This window comes from Hibiscus syriacus, unplaced genomic scaffold (assembly GCF_006381635.1).
Source record: "Hibiscus syriacus cultivar Baekdansim isolate YM2019G1 unplaced genomic scaffold, ASM638163v2 tig00113725_pilon, whole genome shotgun sequence".
Lineage (NCBI taxonomy): Eukaryota > Viridiplantae > Streptophyta > Magnoliopsida > Malvales > Malvaceae > Hibiscus > Hibiscus syriacus.
The window spans coordinates 442,683-464,082 of NW_024063471.1; the positions used below are offsets into that span (position 1 = coordinate 442,683).

Sequence of the window (21,400 nt, forward strand, 5' to 3'; positions counted from 1 at the left end):
TAAAAGAAAGTTAGTCTTTTTCGAGAGTTTATAATTTTGAAATTTTAATTTAATTTTAATTTTGGAAATATTTTTTTATTTAATCAAAATTTTAAAATTTTAATTTAATTAGTATTACTTTAATCATATATTAATAAAATACGAATAATGAATGCCACATCATACATAAATATTAATAAAATAAGTCATGATGATTAAAATAGGAGCAATTTGAGGGATTAAAATTGAAAACTTTTAAAGTTTAGTGATTAAAATGGGAGAAAGAAGACAGTTGAGTGATGAATTGTGTAATTTCCCATTTATAACAGCACTAAACAGAGTCAAAGGGCCACATTGAGTTATTTTGTGAGTTGGAGGGCCAAATTGATCGTTAAAAATATGATGTTGATATGCCACGTCAGCACAAAGTAACAGAGACGTTGGTCAAAGGGCAACATTGAATTCTTTTTCAAGTTGGAGGGTCACATTGATCCCAAAAAAAGAGAAATAGGGGCTATATTGATTTTTTTTAAAGTTCAGGGGCCTCTGATGCCTTTTTATCTAAATAAATATATGTAACCATGTAAGAAATTGTCTTGAAAGAGGGAATGGTAGAATATTCTAAACTGGGGTTTTTTTTCTAACAAGGTATACTAGGAAGATTAAAAGAGGAGATCATTCAATGTCATACTCCTAATAATAGTCAATTTTCTGCTGTTTCTAGTAGGAATGTGTTTCCTTGACCTTTATCACGAACTCTGATTTGGTTTCTAGTAGGATTGAGTTTCCTTGACCTTTCATAGCGAACTCTGATTTGGACCAAGACTTGGACTTTCATTGTGTACGCGCGTTCCGAACATTTCCCGGTTGGGGGCCAAGCAAAATAAATTTCAAATATTTTAGGAAGAGATCATTTTTTTCTATAATAACCTTCAAGGTAACGTAACTGAAATTGCCAATTATTTTGGAAATTATAAGCTTGATTATGTCAAATTAATGTATAGATCATCATAATTTTAAGCATAGCGAGGGACCAAAATCATAATTTGATTGAAGTGCATGTTCAAAAATAGTGTATTAAATTAAATCAAATTAGAATATAAATATTAGATTTTAAATTTTAAATATAAATATAATTATGTTAGAATAAATTATAAAAATTAAATTTTAAATTTAAACATAATACAAGAATCTAACTGTAATTTTATCACAATTAAACATTTAAAATCATCAAATAGATATTTGGCAAATTACGCTACCTATACGTCAATAACAAATTTCTTAATTGAAGCATTATAATGATTTAGGATATATGCCAATCGTTTTTTTAAATTTTTAATTTATATATATTATATATTTTTTATTAAAATTTTATTTTTTTTCTTTTAAAATTTTATAAATTTATCACGTTAACTTAAAATTCTGCGTTTCTCTATATATCAAAGGTTCTCGACATAACGAGGAAACAAAACCCCAGAAACAATATTTAGCCACGCATCCACAATATGAAAATTTTAAAACATACGATAATATTAAAATATAATTCGCAGAATTAAAATATTTCAAATGATATATTGGATATAAACCCATATATTATGAATGTAACTGTAACTATGGATTCTTAGACTTCTTCACCATATGATCTTCATCATCAATCGTCCGATAGGCCTAAAACTAAACTATTGATTGACTCGTCTTTCTCGCATGGTCCAACATTCCGATTGGTCATTCGTCTATTAGAACTATGCCCTATCAGTTCGTCCGTTAAGTTTTTAATAACAGAGTGCTAAAATAAAAGTAAAATTAAATATTAAGTATGATTTGAAAAAAATAAAAAGTTAAAATACTAAAATGGATCAAAACCGATAAACACTAAAAACAAAGTTTACGCAATTTTTTAACTTGACGACTTGATTAAATGTTAATCCCTAATCACTGCAGCTTTAACCCCAACCAGAACCAGATCACATGAGATAAAGATACAACCAGCACAGTGAGTCACGCCTCAGAGAGACAAAGAGTAGTTTTACAATTAACACTGTTTCTGGTTTAACAAAAGGTCTAACCATGGTTTTACTCCCTTTATCATGTTAAATTTAGGATTTAATCCTTACAATTTGACATAATTTAATTATCTTTTTATAATCTAACTAGTAAGTTCAAATTGATAACTTGCTGCCACTAAACTGACCGAGTTGATATTTTTTATTCGATCATATAATTACAGAGATTTAAAAAATTAATCAATCATATTCAATTAAATTAATAGTAAATTTGTATATCAGTCCAATGTTTGAGATTATTGTACAAAACTCATATCATCACTTCAACGACAATAAATAAAGGTCTGCACCAACTTGTGAATGTGATACTATAGAAGTAGAGGGATCTATTTATATAAAATTAAAAGGATTAACTCCCAAATTTTAGCACAGTAAACACACTGGAACCGTAATTGGCCCAACAAAATTATTACAATTACAATGTACAACTCTATGAGTGTACCGAGTTTGGACAACAGAGATGCGTGAACTCAACGATTTTCCCCAATCAACTCTATCCTCATCATCGTTCTCATCCACCAGTTCCAAACTTTTACTACTCTGTGGATCTAAACACATTATCTTTTCAATCCAACAAAAGTGTCTTTCGTTTTCATGTTGTAAATGATGAGGATAATCTGATCTACCCATGCTTGAAATGAATGCAGATTCAGTCTGAATACTAACGGATCCGAACAATCCACCAATAATTCCTTCAAGGTAAAACTTAAAAGGCTTAAGCTTGATATCGAACAAAATCATGTACAACTCTTGCAGTATTAGTTCAAGTGTGTTGTCGCTTAGGAGAAATGGGTCTCTTTCATTTTCATCCAATGATTGCTCTTTCAACGTTTTCAATTCATCACTTGACAAAACCACTTTCTTATCTTTATCATCGCCGCAATGTTTTTCTTCATGTTGTTCGTCTTGCTTGTTGTTCGTCTTGCTTGTTGTTGTTGCTCCGCATTTGCTGCTACTGCCACACATAGGATACTCAATACCCCTTTCTTTGTATGGATTAAGGCAGTCTGCCCTTCTTCACTGCTCATCTTCTAGGAGGTTCATTTCAACTGCTGGATTCCGCTGCCTTTTGCGGTTTCCGATCTTCGAGCGAGCTGCTTTCGAGGTTTCTACTGGTAGTAGGGTTAGTAGGAAAAGTAAAGGGAGGTTTAGATGTGTGGTTTGGGAGGATAATACAGCTAGTTCAAGGTATTTGTTAGGCGGAGTTGATGCCGCCGAGGCCATGATCAGCTTATTGAGTGAGGATGTTGATGGGAAGTGTTTAGGTACTGGAGAAATAAATATGAGTTCATATAAGATAGAGGAAGTGAACAAAACAAAGCATTATAATATTAAGTGCTCTAAGGATGAATATGAGTCCATTGCTGTTTTGTCAAGGGAGGAGAGTAGAAGCAGAGAACGAGCCATACTTGAGAGCCGAGCATCGTAGGGAAAGGACAAGGAATTCTAGTTGCTCACCTTATTACTCTTTGTCATCTTCAGGGGAGTTAGAGAGTGACACTGAGCTCTCAGAACAAGAGCAATTTGTTGGTTCAATAAGGGATGAGATTGGAAGAAGTGAGGGACAGGTCGCAGGGGGGAAGAGTGTTGATTGGGAATTGAGAAAAAAGTCGGAGAAGAAGCTTGCTGAAGTATCTGCTGAAAAAAAAAATACAATATGGGGACAAATCCTCCCAAGAATATGCAAGAAGGGTGAAGAATGATGCAAGTGACTATGTGAAAAGATCTAGTCCCCATGAGCAACATGATGCCAAGGACTGGGAAATAAGAAAACAGTATACTCGCACCCAAGAGAAGCAATTCACAGGCAGGGAAGCAAATGTGAGTGACAGATATCCAAGACGGCGCTGAAAGAATTTCTACTTTGCAGCGGCAGTCTGAATCTAGAATGAAGATTGAGGAAAACGATAGGAATCTAGTTTTGAGTCGGTCAGGATAAAAAATTAAGACCTGGGAAGAAGATACAACCATGGCACAGAGTTCATTTCAGCAGACAAGAAAACAATATCAGCAAAGGGATGAAAGGATCACCAGACAACTGGAAATGATAAGAAAATCAGAATGCTCAACTGAAATTAATGAAGCCAAGAACAAGAAGACCTCAATATTACAGTCCAAAACAAAAAAGATTAAATGGGATGATGCTTCAAGTTTAAATTTCACTTCTGATCAAAAACTACCTCAGAGAATTGAGCACGGTAAATGAATGCAAGCTATTACAAATATATCTGTTGTTCATGCTGACAACACTAAGATAGTTACCAATACTCAAACAAGTTCTGGAGAAAGATTGATTGAACATGAAAGTAATTTCTCTTCAGGTTTGTGTCGGATTAATGAGAGAAGTGAAATACATAATGAAGCCACTGGTAGAGTTGAGCAAAAGAAATCAAGAAAAGAGAACTTGAAACCTGCAAGTGTATCAAGTTCTTCAGGAAAAGTTGATGAAGGCTCTAGTTTTCAAGCATCTTTGAGTTTAGTTTCAGAAATACAAGAACACAGTCTCATGTTGATTTAGAGGAATCAGAAAAGAGGGGGAAACAAGATGTTTTGATGCCTCCTCATCCTCAAGTGATAGATGGCGGTCTCCCGCATGATGCCTCAATGAACAAGATTTTCAGTAAGGAGGCTTACGATAAAACTTCAGAAAGTGGCTCTGCTACCTCATACATGCATTCAAGAGGAAGGACTGCATTTGCACACCATGGACCATATGTGAGAGAAATGAGTGAGACTTATGGGGAGTCTTTAAACATGACTACCCATGAAGATTCTCTGGGTTCTGCTCAACGATTAGAGGAATCATCCTCGCAATTTGTTGGGGAGTTTTTAAGAAGGCAAGGCATGATATCTTAACTTCTGGGGTCCAACAGGGTAATATAAGTTCTGACTTCACTTCAGCATATGAAGGTGATAAGCATGGGCCAAGTTCTTCTGGTCAATATGGCAAGGAAGAACTGAAGATGAGAAGGCATGAATCAAGGCAGTCATCAAAGGGCTCTGGAGGAAAGGGACCCTTTGATGAAATATGGGATGTAAAAGACCCATCTGTTTAGGAACCTCTTGAAGCAGAAATTCCTCAGCGGACTACTACATCAGAGCATACTTTCATAAAGAGAAGTGGCAGGTCCTCGTGGACCCTTATGGGAGATATCGTTCGATTACGATGGAGTTCACGTGCTCAGACCTGTAGCTCAAGTTCAGCTGCAAGATCCAGAGGAAGGACTTCACGAGATGAGTTTGTTCGCAGTGAGACATGGTTTTCTGCTCATGAAACAAATGAAAACAGTGAAGAAAATCTAAGAAGGGAAAGAATCAACCGGGCTTCAGATGGAATATCTCATCAGTTGGGACAAGGGACTCGAGGTGAAGGAGATTTTTCTGACTCAACAAGGACAACTGAAAAAGTAGGAAACCTTGAAGGGAACATTTCACCATCTTCAAATATATTAGAAACTGCACCTGCATCAGAAGTTATTTCATTGACCTCACAGAAGGAAAAACATGACAGGGACAAGGGTAGCTTTGAGGTAGTCCCTTCAGACAATGAGGTAGTACAATCATCTTTGTAAGTAGTGTTTAAGTTAAACTCTAAATCCTAACTTAACTAAAAAATTATCTCCTAATTTATAGAAAAGATGACTCATATCTTATCTAGGTCTCTAATTATGCATATAAAAATCCCATGTATCCTCTTGTGTAATATGTAATTATTCTTTGAATAAAAAATAATTTAGAATAAAAAAAAACCCTGTTTGCCATAGTCAGAAAACTCTATTTACCAGAGACTCTGTTTCTACATGGTATCAGTCGTAGGTGTCTATCCCAGCCTTGCTGCAGCTTTCGTTAGTCATCATTCCGACCAGCAGTGTGCCTTCTGTGTACTGTCATTCTTCAAATTGTGAAATCCTTTGCAGCACCATTCTCTTCGCAGCACCACCCCTTCGTAACGCCGTCTTCCTTATTGCGCAACCACAGTAGTGCCGCTTCTGTCTCATCGCTGCTCTCCTCGCCATACTGCTCTTGTCGCACTGCCGGTCTAGCGCTGCCCTAATCATAGCGGCAACCCTTCCTGTTCTGCCACTGTATAGTACCTGTTCTGCCGCTATTGGTAAATGTCCGACCAACACTGTCTCCTCGTCGCACAGCCCATTCGATACTCATCCTAGCGTCGATCTCCTCAAATCTCCGATTGTCACTTATAGAAGTGTTCCCTGCTAGTTCACGACATACCCAAGCTCTCAATTCCTCGACAGTCATGGCATATCCTTCTTCGTCCAAGTCTGCCTGTACTGTTAGTGAAGGTAGTTCTCCTTTTACCTTCTTATCCCCTTCACCAGAGTATGTCTCTTGGATTATTGATTCCGAAGCAAGTGATCATATGACAGACAACTTCAGTTTATTTTCCATATTTCACAAAAATGATATCTCATGCAGTGTTCGTACTGTTGATTGCTCCCTATCACCGGTTAAGGGCAGTGACTCAATTCGCATTAATAGCCACATTACTCTATCTAATGTTATATTTGATTTGTTCTAAGTTTGACTTGCAATCTTCTTTCGATTAACAAATTATCTGTCGATTTGGGTTGTATTCCTCATTTTACTCATGATTATTGTGAATTTCAGGATTTTACCTCGGAGATGGTGATTGGCAATGCTAGGCGTCGTGGTGGACTCTACATCCTTGACGCTCCTCCTTACACTCTCGTTCCCAACTACTCAACTGCACCATTTATCTATTCTTTTATTTCATTTTCTCCCACAAATGCGGTTGCCGACATTGTGTTATGGCATTTTAGCTTAGGTCACCCAAGTTTTTCTTATCTTGCAAAATTTGTTTCCCAAATTATTTATCAATAAAAATCACACATCATTTTCTTGTGACATTTGCTCTCTTGCAAAACACATTCGGAGTTCTTATCCTTCTTATCCCTCTCACTCGCCTAAACCTTTTTCCTTAATTCATAGAGACATTTGAGAACCTTCACGAGTTACGGTTTTACATAGAATTCGTTGGTTTATTACTTTTATTGACGACCACTCTTTACCATTTGGATCTTTCTTATGAAGGACAAATCTGAGTCTTGTACCATCTTCAAACAATTCCACAAAATGGTTGAAACACAATTCCAAAGTTCAATTGGCATCCTTGTTGAGTTAATCGATCGACAGAATCGGCCAAGAGGGGGTGAATTGGCAATTAAAATTTTGGTGGAAGCTTTTGCAGAAAATTGAAAGTAATTGCACAGCGATTTAGAGTGGTTCGACTTTCTCAATCAAAGTCTACGTCCACTGCCTTAGCTATCCACACTAAGGATTTTCCAACAAATTCACTAATTTGTTCTTTCTTTTGAGGCCAAAAAGATAACCTTGCAACTCCCTCAAGAATATACCCCAATTCTTGAGAACACTTTTCTCAAGAGATATTACAAATTTGCAAACTTACAAGGAAATCCTCACAAGGTAGATTGTTTGCACAATTCTAGAACAAAGAAAAGAACACTAAAAAATGAATACAATTGAGTACAAGTAGTGTTCTTGAAAGCAAAATGAATATTAAATGAAAAATAGGCTTGAAATGCTCAAACTTGAGGTTTGATGCTTTCTCTTTGATTCTGTCTTTGTTGATTTTGTTATTGACCTTTAAGTGTTTAAACACAATGATTTGTTAAGTGTGAGTTTAAGTGTGAAAACAATTTGGTGAGCATCAGTGCATCGATGCATACCCATGGTGCATCGGTGCATCAGTGTAAAATTCAAATATTTTGACCGTTGGACCCTTAGTGCATCAGTGCACTAGGAGTGCATCGATGCATCAAGTGCATTCGATGTTTCAAAATAGCTAGAGTGCATCGATGCATGGCTGGTGCATCGATGCATCAAATGCATTCGATGTTCAATTTAATTCATGGTGCATCGATGCATGGATTGGTGCATCGATGCATCACTTTGATAAATTGATTTTAGGCTTGATTTTGGTTCAAAATACTTTATGAAAATTGTTTCAAAAATAGTTTAAGTATAAAAAACAATTTTACACATTTAGTAAGGTTTGAATTTGAACTTGAAAGACTTGGAGTAATAATTTGATATTCGATTAATTAAATCGAATATAATTAGAAAATCATTTGTAAAATATTAAAATTCATTTAAACTTACTTTGTTATATCGAAACACAAATTTTTTTTCAACAATCTCCCCTTTTTTGATATAACAAAACATTTGTGTTATTTTAAGATTTTCTAAAATTTTGAAATCAATTTTGAAAAATTACTCCCCCTTACTACAACACTTCTCCCCTTTAACACTTTTACACTTCTCCCCCCTTTTTGTTAAATCAAAAAGACATTAAAATGTTTTAAACAAGGTTTTGAAAAGCATAGCCAATTGATTTTAAATATATATAGCTTAAGTTGCTAAGATCACAATCAAAAGAGAGGTTAGCCATTAGTTCCATAATCAATATTCATAAACAAATGTGAAATGACATAATTGGTCATATATATCTAATGATGCAAAAATATGAAAATTCAACCAAACCAAATATATATATATATATTAAGTTCAAAATCCAATCATCCAAGCCATAACAAATTCAAGCATTTAACAATCCAAAACAAACAATCCAGAAACATCAAAAATAATCCAAGTTTGAAATACTAAGAAAGCATGGAGAAAAGGTCTAATCCATCGGAGGGTCGAGAGGAGGAGGATAATGAGCTTGAACTTCAAGAGTGAGTGCGTCCATACGTTCACGCGTCTCCCGCTGAAACTAAGTAATCTGAGACTCCATGGAGAAAACCTCAGATCAAACGACTCCAAGAAGGATCGAAAATATGGTGGCATTTGATCTTCTTGCCGTGCCGGTTCCGGTGCAGGCTCATCGTCGGAACATGATCGTCGATATCTTGCATAAGTTGTTGAAACTCAAGATCATAGTCACAGCCGGTGCCGGAGAAGGAGGAGCACGAGAAGAGCTAGGAGCAGTTCGTGAAGAACTAGCTCCCGGGGTTTGCTTACCGGGTCGAAATACCCAAAGACCAGTTTCCTCGTCTTGTTTCCAATTCACTTTCTTCAAGGAAGTAAGATTGATTTGATTTTGGAGTGGGATAGGATTGTCAAGAGAGACGTTTAGACTGAGTTTGATAAAGAGGTTACTCATAAGACATCCATAAATAAATGTTTCAACATGTTTTGAAGGAACAATGTTTATGATATCCACTAGTTGACTAAAAATAATGTGGGGCAGATTTATTTTGATCTTATTTTTAATACAGTACATCCACCATAAATCCCTAGCACGAAGAGTGGAGTACCTACCTCCGGATGGTCTAAACCACCAAGAGATCATCAAATGGAGAAAACGATCGCGATGAGATCGTAGAGTGCTAACACTAGAATTTGGAACATAGGGATATTCCATATTTTAATTCTCATTATATAACTCATCATCATCTAACCCAAAATGGAAAGTTATAGTCTCGGGGTCAATATTAATATATTGGCCTAAAAGATATGATCTAATGGCTATAGTCCCACATTGAGTTTCGTTTTGAATACATACCGCATTGGAATAGAAAATGCAGACTAACTGTTGATAAATGATAAGTTTGAGCTGAAACATTTTATCAAACTTCCAAGATTTAAGAATCGGAAGGTATTCAAAGTCAATATCTATCATAGCTTGAAGAGAATGAATACGCTCTTCCCAGATTCTATAAGATTGAAAAGAATTTATGTACCTAGAGTACAATTCGTCTCTACGACGCTCAAGCATGTTAAAACAAGATCCTAATAGAGATGTAGATGGAGGAGGAACGAGATTAGGAGGTTGGTTTGAACGAGAACGACTCGATGAATTCCTAGGGCGTTTGGGATTTGAGATGTTTTAAAGATTCGGAAAAAGGAAAGTAACCTGCAATTTGAAACATATGTATGCACAATAATCAATCCCAAAACTCAATTGAGTCCTCAATAATTCAAGGTTCTCTAACCGAATCTAATGGGCAAGGTTTTGAAACTATTTGAAAACAATTTTTGTAAAATCATAATATATAGTTTTTATGAAAACAAATAATTAAATCAAAAACATCAAATTTAAAATTAAATTCAAATTTTTGATTTTTTTATTTCGAAAATTCAAAAATTTCTTTGAAAATTTGTGAGTTTTTGATGAAATTGGTTGTAAAATCTAGTTTGTAATCATCAAACAATCAATTCACAATAAAATATTCATCCTAGAACTAATTAAAACTAGTCCTATGATTAGAATATGATAAAATAGAGGTTTTTAGAAAAATACCTCGAAAATTTTGGTTTTGAAACAAAGAAGAGAATAAGGGTTTTTAACCAAAACCCGATGGATGCATCGATGCATAGCCTTGTGCATCGATGCACATTCAAGGCGTGCATCGGTGCACCTTCATGGTGTATCGATGCACATTCAAGGATGCATCGATGCACTGTTAAGTTATCGATGCATAAAGCACAAAAATGTCAAAAAACTGTTTTAAACACTCAAAATGCTAAATTAATTGGCTCTAGTGGTATTGGCAACTCATATATTGAAAATTAATCATGTTCAATCAATAAAATTAATCCTTAAACTACTTTTGAACATAAAATTATTTTTCATCAAGCAACATAAACTCCCCCTAACTAATAGCAAAGAATGCAATCAAAATTATTATTATAAGCATTTTTCATTTATACTTAAAAGTGATAAAATTATTTTAAACACTAAGTGAAGATAGGTCAGTTAAACCTAATTCTCTCCTAAGTGTCCAAAATATTTCCTTGTCTAAAGGTTTTGTAAAGATATCCGCTAATTGGTGCAAAGTATCAACGAATTCTAGAACTACATCTTCCTTAACGATATGATCTCTAATGAAGTGATGTCTAATTTCAATATGCTTAGTTCTAGAGTGTTGGATGGGATTTTTAGTGAGACGAATAGAACTAGTATTGTCACACTTGATAGGAATGGTACCTACTTAATTCCATAGTAAAAAAGTTATTGTTTCATCCATAAAACTTGTGCACAACAACTACCAGTTGAAATGTATTCCGCTTCAGTGGTAGATAATGCTACACAATTTTGTTTCTTTTAAACCAAGAAATCAACATATTTCCAAGGAATTGGCAAGTACTGGAGGTGCTTTTCCTATCTAATTTGCAACCTCCATAATCCGCATCAGAGAAGGCATGCAAGCTAAAGTTAGAGTCTCTAGGATACCAAAGTCCTAAACTAGGAGTGTCCTTAAGGTATCTAAAGATTCTCTTAACAGCTAGTAAATGTGATTCCTTAGGGCATGATTGAAATCTAGCACATAAACAAACACTAAACATAATGTCTAGTATACTTGCAGTTATATAAAGCAAAGAACCAATCATTGACCTATATAATTTAACATCCACACATTTACCTCCTTTATCTATGTCAAGCTTTGTCGATAAGCTCATTGGAGTGTTATGTAGCTTCCCATTTTCCAGTCCAAATTTCTTGAGCATATCTTTGACGTACTTAGCTTGATTGATGAAGATGCCATATTTTCTTTGCTTGATTTGGAGTCCCAAGAAAAATGAGAGCTCCCCCATCATGCTCATCTCAAATTCACTTTGCATTAGCTTAGAAAATTCTTGGCAAAGAACATCATTAGTAGAACCAAATATTATGTCATCAACATAAATTTGAACAACTAATAAATCTTTACCTTTATGCTTTAAAAACAATGTAATGTCAACCTTCCCTTTGGAAAAACCTTTCTCAATTAAAAAGTTTGGCAATCTTTCATACCAAGCTCTAGGAGCTTGTTTTAAATCATAAAGTGCTTTTGTCAACTTAAGAACATGATTTGGAAATTTTAAATATTCAAAACCAGGAGGTTGTTCCACATACACTTCTTCCTTTATAAAACCATTTAAAAAAGAACTTTTAACATCCATTTGATATAATTTAAATTCATGAAAACATGCAAATACTAATAACATTCTAATTGCTTTCTTCCTAGCCACGGGAGCGTATGTTTCATCATAGTCTATGTCTTCTTCTTGAGTATAGCATTGAGCAATAAGTCTAGCATTGTTTCTCACTATATTACCACTCTCATCAAGTTTATTCCTAAATACCCATCTAGTACCTACAGTAGATTTATTACTAGGCCTTTCAACTAATGTCCATACTTTACTTCTCTTAAACTGATTTAACTCTTCTTGCATAGCCATAATCCAATGTTCATCTTTTAATTCTTCTTTAATATTCTTAGGCTCTATGCATGAGATAAATGCAACATAATTACAAATATTTCTAAGAGAAGATCGAGTTGTTACCTCTTTGGATTGATTACCTATAATCTCACCATCCTTGACATAGTTGTACTCTCTTGGGTAAGATACTTCCCTTTCTTCAATGGTTGGATTCTCGAGAGGATCTTGAGTTTCCTCATCTTTTGTTTCTTCATTTGATGATGGTTCTCCAACGTCATGTTCAATGTCATTTATATTTATAATACCTACATATCATCATTCAAACAAGAATCCTTCATCGGAAGGGGATTATCATCGAAAACAACATGTATAGACTCTTCTACAACTAAAGTTATTTTATTAAATACTTGATAAGCTTTAGAATTTAAGGAATAACCCAAAAAATTCCTTCATCACTTTTAGCATCAAATTTGCAAAGATTGTCTTTACCGTTGTTTAAAACAAAACATTTACATCCAAAAGGATGAAAATAACTAATGTTAGGCTTTTTAATTTTGAAAATTTCATATGGAGTTTTCTTTAAGATTGGCCTAATCATTACTCGATTTACAACATAACAAGCGGTATTTGTGGCTTCCGCCCAAAAATATTTTGGCAAATTGTTTTCACAAAGCATGGCTTTAGCCATTTCTTCTAAAGTTCAATTTTTCCTCTCAACAACTCCATTTTGTTGAGGGGTTCTAGGTGCTGAAAAATTATGGCTAATACCATTAGAATTACAAAAATTAGTAAATCCAAGATTTTCAAATTCAGTTCTATGATCACTTCTAACACTAGTTATAGAGTAACCTTTTTCGTTTTGGATTACTTTTGAAAACGTGATGAATTTTTCTAATGCTTCATCTTTAGTACTTAAGAATAGAACCCAAGTATATCTAAAATAGTCATCTACCAAGACAAATGCAAATTGTTTTCCACCCAAGCTAGTAGTCCTAGTTGGCCCAAAAAGATCTATATGGATCAATTGTAATAATCTACTAGTTGATACATCATTAATGAATTTAAAAGAAATTCACTTTTGCTTTCCTTTAGCACAAGCATCACAGATTTTATCATTATTAAATTTAAGCTTAGGCAACCCTCGAACTAAATTTCCTTGAATTAGCCGTTGCAAAACACTCATACTAACATGTCCAGTCTCCTATGCCATAACCAATAAATTAGTCATATCATATAGAGTCTAAATGCACCATGTATATGTTCCTATTCTATGACCAACAAGCATAATCCGATTAGATGCAATGTAATAACTTTACAACCATTAGTTTCAAACATGACATTGAATCCTTTATCATATAATTGACTAATACTTAAGAGATTATGCTTTAATCCATTCACATATAAAATATTTTTAATTTGTATGGAAGAGGTATTACCTATGGTACCTATACCTTCGATGTGACCTTTTGAATTATCACCAAAAGTCACTTCTCCTCCATTTTTGGCGTTAAGCTCTATGAACCGGCTTTTGTCTCCGGTCATGTATCTTGAGCATCCACTATCAAGGTACCATGAGTTTGAATTTGTTTCTCGTGCCTTGTAGCAATGCTCATTTTCCTACAAACATAGATTAATTTCTAATTTTTGGTACCCAAATTCTTTTGGGTCCATATTCATTAGTTTCCAAAATTTAGTCCCCTTAGGTATCCATTTGTGTAGGATATCCTTATATTAGTAGTAACGAGTCCTTTAGGAACCCATATACTTCTAACGATTTTTCCATTAAAGGTTCTTCGGGGACCTCTATGATTGTAGTTTTAAAACTTTTCTAACGAAGTTGGATTTTAAATTTTCTCCATTTTCAAAACGTTTATTCCAACTTATCAAAAGAATCTTTAAGTTCATCAATTTCTTTGATGATCATCATTGACCTTTGAAAGTAAATTTTGCAAATCTAAAATTTTATTTTCAAACTCTTCTAGTTTGATTTGTAAATCACTAATTTTACTTTCAAAATCATTGTTGGTTTTGGATATGAGCTTATTTTCATTTTTCAATTTTGAAACATCATTTTTGTATTTTAAAAACAATTTCTCATAATCCGAAGCAACCCATTATATTCCTCTAATAACTCATCATAAGATACATCATCTAATTCAAATGAGTTAGAGGTTACCTTAGAATCTTCCCCGAATGCATCAAGCACAAGTTTGCTACTTCTTGTTCCTCTTCATCGGAACCCTCTTCATCGCTCCATGTAGCCACATGAGCCTTGTGCTTATTCTTTGATTGACCATTTCTTTTCAATTGTGGACAATCATATTTGACATGCCCTGGCTTTTTGCATTCATAGCAAATGATAGGGTCCTTTTTTAGTTCATTTTTGAGACCTTCATTTCGTTTGAATTTTCTTCCTCGGTAAGGTCTCTCATTTTTCTGAACCGTTTGGAAAACAATGCATTTCCTCGTCATCTTCATCTGAATCACTCTCATCTTTGTGATTTGAGAGCAACTCCAATGTTTTTCTTCTTCTCCTTCCTTTGGTGTCTCATCAATCTTATCGAGGTTCACCTCATCTTCAAGCATCATTTCATGAATGAGAAGGGAACCAATTAGCTCTTCAAGAGTAAGGATTTTAGGTTCTTAGCCTCGATGATTTCCGTCTTCTTGGATTACCACGATTTTAGAAGTGAGTAAACTAACTTCCTCACAAGCTTTTGTTGGAATGATCTCTATATGATTTGAGACCATTGACAATCATTGAGAATCTATCGTCATAGCTTTGATATCTTCATTTGGTTTCATCTTGAAATTTTCATAGCATAGCTATGTGTTAGAAGACGAATTTTAGATTCTTTTACCTCGTCGGTGCCTTCATGAGTGACATGTAGTTTATCCCATATTTCTTTGGCGGTTGTACAAGATGAAACTCTTCCATATTCATCTGGTCCAAGAGCACAAAATATGATATGGATGGCTTTGGAGTTGAGCTGGAACATTCTTGTCTCTCATTCACTCCACAATATTGGATGAGTAAGAGGCTTGATATATCCGTCTTCTACAACATTCCATGCTCCCATGTCACTTGCTTGAATGAAATACATCATCCTATTCTTCCAATAGGCATAGTTAGCTCCATTGAAGAAAGGAGGCTTGTTGACGAGCATCGAATCGAGACCGGAGTCGATATTTGAAGTAGAGGCCATTGATGACTTGTAATCGATGTAACTCTTCCCGAATCGACTCAAGAGGTGATTAAACCTTCAAATGAGTGAGGCTCTTATACCAATTGTTGAGTTAATTGATCGACAGAATTGGCCAAGAGGGGGTGAATTGGCAATTAAATTTTGGTGGAAGCTTTTACAGAAAATTAAAAGTAATTGTACATCGATTTAGAGTGGTTTGACTTTCTCAATCAAAGTCTACGTCCACTACCTTAGCTATCCACTAAGGAGTTTCCAACATTCACTAATTTGTTCTTTCTTTTGAGGCCAAATAGATAACCTTACAACTCCTTCAAGAATATACCCCAATTCTTGAGAACACTCTTTATCAAAGAGAAGATTACAAATTTGCAAACTTACAAGGAATCCTTACAAGGTAGATTGTTTGCACAATTCTAGAACAAAGAAAAGAACACAAAAAAATGAATACAATTGAGTACAAGTAGTGTTCTTGAAAGCAAAATGATATTGAATGAAAATAGGCTTGAAACGCTCAAACTTGAGGTTTGATGCTTTCTCTTTGATTCTTCTTGATTCTTGTTGATTGTTTCTTGTTATTGATCAATGGCTTTTAAGCTTGTTTAAATACACCTTCAAATGATTCTGAACGTTGGGGATGCTTGTGGAGTCAATAGAGTCGTTTAAGTGTGAAAATAATTAATTAAAGTAGTTGCGAGCGTCAGTGCATCGATGCATACCCATGGTGCATCGGTGTATCAATGTAAAATTCAAATATTTTGACCGTTAGACCCTTAGTGCATCGGTGCACTAAGAGTGCATCGATGCATCAAGTGCATTCGATGTTTCAAAATAGCCAGAGTACATCGATGCATGGCTGGTGCATCGATGCATCAAATGCATTCGATGTTCAATTTAATTCATGGTGCATCGATGCATGGATTGGTGCATCGATGCATCACTTTGATAAATTGATTTTAGGCTTGATTTTGGTTCAAAATACTTTATGAAAATTGTTTCGAAAATAGTTTAAGTATAAAACACAATTTTACACATTTAGTAAGGTTTGAAATTGAACTTGAAAGACTTGGAGTAATAATTTGATATTCGATTAATTAAATAGAATATAATTAGAAAATCATTTGTAAAATCTTAAAATTCATTTAAATTAATTTGTTATATCGAAACACAAAAATTTTTCAACAATCCTTAAATCTGATAATGGTGGGGAACATCTCTCGGTCATTGGATCTTTCTTCTAGGAAACATAATAGTCCATCTCATTCATATGTCGACACTCCACAACAAAATGGGGTCGCCGAACGTGAGCACTCATTTTCTCTTCAATGTTCCAAAATACCTTTGGGTTGAGGCTCTCTTAATAACTACTTTTCTAATCAATCGTTTGCCTAGTGAGATTCTTGCCTTTAAGTGTCCACGGGATATCCTTTCCACTAAATTCCCTCACTTTAAACCTTTTACCTTATGTTCCGCTTCGTGTCTTTGGTTGTACTGCCTTTGTCCATGACCATAATCCTCATAAATCTAAACTTGATCCTCAGGCAATTCGGTGTGTCTTTGTTGGTTATTCATCCCATCAGAAAGGTATTGTTACTCTCCTTCTACAAAAAAGGTTCTTCACATCTATGATCACTTTTCCAAACATAAATTGTCTTCTCAAAAATCGAAATCCAGGGGAAGAGTGAGTTTGAATTTCAATTTTTACCGATTATTACCGAGTTACCCATCAATCCATCTTCTATTGAAAAACTACCACTCCACAACTTCCTAACACCACCACATTTGATAATGAAAACCAATCCATTAATCCATCGACTCTCATGAAACACCTAGACTGTCTACCGATATTCTCATCTACCGATATTCTCATCTACAAAAGATTACCAAACAACCCTACCTTCCACACCGCAACCAATGCATTGTCAAGAGCCAGAACCAGGTTTAAATCCATCGACAAACAAAGGAGATAGTGACCAAAGTAAGTTGGGTGTGGTAATTGATACTAGTGAGTTACCAATTGCTCAAAGAAAGAGAGTTAGATGATGCACAACTCATCCTATTAGTAAATTTGTTGCTTATGAGAAACTAATGTCTAGTTTTAAGGCTTTCACATCTCAGGTTTATCATATTCACATTCTAGAGACCATAGAGGAGGCATTAAAAAGTCCTGAGTGGAAGAAGGCAGTTGAAGAAGAATTTCAGCTCTAGAAAACAACAAAACCTTGGTCATTGTTGACCTACCTAAAGACAAGAAACCAGACGCTACAAATGGATATTTACTGTGAAATTTAAGGCAATGGAAAAATTGAGAGATATAAGGCTAGACTTATGGCAAAAGGGTTCACTCAGACTTATGGAGTTGACATCAGGAGACCTTTTCTCCTGTTGCAAAACTCAACACTATTCGAGTTCTATTATCCCTGGCAGTGAACAAGGATTGGATACTTCACCAACTAGATGTAAAAATGCATTTCTTAATGGCATCTTGAAGAAGAAGTCAATATGCAAGTTCCACCAGGAATTCATTCTGGAAATAACCGGATATATAAATTACTGAAATCCTTATATGGTCTAAAACAATCACCTCGAGCTTGGTTTGATAGATTCAGGAAGGTAATGTTACAAGACAACTACAAACAGTGTCAATCAGATCATTCTGTTTGTAAAAATGCTTCTGATAAGAAGAAGTCAATCTTGATTGTCTACGTTGATGATATCATTATCACGGGTGATAACTTGGTAGAAATGAGAAGTTTAAGACATTACTAGCAAAAGAGTTGAAAACCAAAGATTTGGGAACTCTGAGATATTTCCTAGGCATGGAGGGCGAGATCACGAGAAGGAATTGTCATAAATAAAGAAACTATATTCTAGACTTACTTTCTGAAACTAGAATGACTAATTGTAAGCCCTCAGAAACTCCTATGGAAGTTAACTTGAAATTGAGTAAAGATGGAAACCCGGTAAACAAAGAACATTATCAAAGGCTAGTTGGTAAACTCATTTATCTATCTCTAACTAGACCTAACATTGCTTTCCTGTTAGCATTGTTAGTCAATACATGAATGATCCAAGAGAAGAGCATCTGGAGACAATTAATCGAATCTTAAGATATCTAAAGATGACACCAGAACATGGGTTGATTTCACAAAACATGAAGACAAAACAGTTAAATCTTCTCAGATTCAAGCTGGGCTGGAGAACTAACAGTTAGAAGGTCAACCACGAGATACTGCTAATTTGTGTGGGGAAACCTAGTCACATGGAGAAGCAAGAAACAATCAGTAGTCTCCAGAAGTAGTGCAGAAGCAGAATATAGGACGATAACACTCAGAATGTGTGAAGGAATTGGCTATAAAGACTTAACTGAACTAGAGATGTGCGATAACAACAATTTTGAACTTCAAGTGACAGCAAATCTACAATAAGCATTGCAAAGAATCCGGTGCACCACGACAGAACAAAACATGTGGAGATCAACAAACACTTTATTGCTGAAAAAGTAAATGGCGGAACTGTGAAACTAAACTACGTCCCTTCACAAAACCAGCTAGCAGATGTATTGACTAAGACACTTCCAAGGATTACCTTTGACGAAATTACATCAAAGTTGGGTCTTCACAATATTTACTCCCTATCTTGAGGGGGAGTGGAAGTAGTGTTTAAGTTAAACTTTAAATTCTAACTTATCTAAAAAACTATCTCCTAATTTATAGAAAAGATGACTCCTATCTTATCTAGGTCTCTAATTATGTATATAAAAATCCCATGTATCCTCTGGTAATATGCAATTATTCTTTGAATAAAATAATTTCAGAATAAAAAATCCATTTTCCAGAGTGGAAAACTCAGTTTCTACAATCTTCACCGTTACCAGCCAGAAGCACGAGAACATCTCTTGTAATAGAAGAGATTTCAGAACCTGATAAAATTAAATCCAGGAAGTGGGTCAATAAGGACAATGGAACAACCTCTTGGTGCAAGACTAGCTGAGGCATCAGGGTCTGAGGGTAAGGAGGGGAATTAAAACAAAGAAAACTTCAACGGACCAAACAAGTTCCAATAGATAGATTTGATGAATGGGAAGAAGATATAAACTTGAGCGTGAGCAGCGGAAAATTGATGACATGTTTATGAGAGAAGCGTTGCTGGAAGCCAAAAAAGCTGCTGATTCTTGGGAGGTGCCTGTTGGGGCAGTACTAGTGCAGCATGGGAAGATAATTGCTCGAGGTTGCAACATGTGAGTTCAATAACCTGACATGCTTTTGATTGATTGTTATTATTTCTTAAGTTTTGTATTGATTATTTAATTCAGGGTAGAGGAATTACGGGACTCAACTGCGCATGCAGAAATGATCTGTATACGGGAAGCTTCAAGCATACTACGTTCCTGGAGGCTTACGTAATATTTCTCTTTACTGTTCTGAAGTGTATTAACTTTTTGATGGAGGGGATGTCAAAGCATCAAAGCAGTTTCTCAATAGTTCTAGTTTCACTATAACCAGGCATTTGCTGAGAAAACATGAAAAGATATGTGCACCTAAATTTCTCTGATAGTATGGGTATATGTTCAAATGTGTAATTACTAGCAATGTCATTTTCTAACTTGCAATGGATTATGGACCTAATTGCCTAAAGGTTTTAGCTTTGTAGTCATTGCTGGAAGTTTGATGACTTGGTAACCTACCTACATTATGCCATAAACATGCATTCAATTTTATATCCAAATGTGATACCATACTTGATAAGAGAATATAATGTAACTAAAAGTTCTAGTAATCTTTCTGTTTGATAACAAAAGTCATGTTTTATTCCAATGTTGTAATATCAGAACAAATATCTTTTCGTTTCCCTTTTTAATGGTTCTATAGTCAAGCCATTTAGTTACTCTCTTCAGTGATCGATCTTTCCCCCCTGCAGGATGCAACATTTAGTTACACTTGAACCATGTCCTATGTGTGCTGGAGCAATACTTCAGGCAGAATTGACAGTGTTGTGTGGGGAGCTCCCAATAAGCTTCTAGGAGCAGATGGCAGCTGGATAAGGTAGTAGTTATGACAATAAATTCTTTACCCATCATTGGTCCGGAGAATTTTGTAGTACCGTGATTTAACTGTTATATGGTTTGAATTTATACTTTTCCATGGTTTGAAAATTGCAACTTAACATTCTTGCCAAGACAAAAATGTTGCTAATTATAACATGTGGTTTTGGTCTTGATATTCGGGGTACTAAAGAAATAGAATAGGAACTCTTTCTTGACGAATTACCCTATATTTTTGCAGACTTTTCCCTGATGGAAGAGGAAGTGGGTCAGAAGTGACAGATAAGCCAGCGGCTCCGGTCCATCCATTCCATCCAAATATGGGAATTAGACGGGGTATATTGGCATCGGAGTGTGCCGATATGATGCAACAAGTTTTCCATCTCAGGAGAAAGAATAAGGTAAAGAATGCAGAGCAGCCCCAACCACCATCTTGTCTTCCTATAACAAGTCATCAATCAAAATTCTTTACCAAGGGGCATGATTTCATGCATTTGTTGTTCTGTTTGTGAGATTGTAGGAAACCAACATACAGTTTTTTATATTAGGTTCTATAAAGTGTTTTATGAATGAAATGCTAATTTTCTTCAAATCAAATTGAATGTGTGATAGATTTGGCACTGTTTGCCGTATGAACAACTGAATCGCTGACAAGGCTCATCGCCTATTTCTTAGCAAACCCCTTCTTAATCTTCCCCAGAAACAGATTGTATCCCCTTGTCATCAAATACACACCATTATGGAAAAATGTTCTCAGTTCAAACTTCAAACTCGATCAACATGATTGTCATTCGCCTCAAGTGAGAAGTACAAGAGCAAAAATAACAGGAACAGATGTGAATAACACGAAAGCTGAATAACAAAAATATCGGCAGCGTTTTATTGCTTATCCATCCTATTCT

The 21,400-nt window shown here is 35.1% G+C and overlaps 1 pseudogene; it reads left to right on the plus strand.

Annotated features, from left to right (window-relative positions):
• Positions 1 to 2,450: 2,450 nt before the first annotated feature.
• LOC120187769 lies at positions 2,451 to 21,126 on the plus strand (annotated as a pseudogene).
• Positions 21,127 to 21,400: the final 274 nt, after the last annotated feature.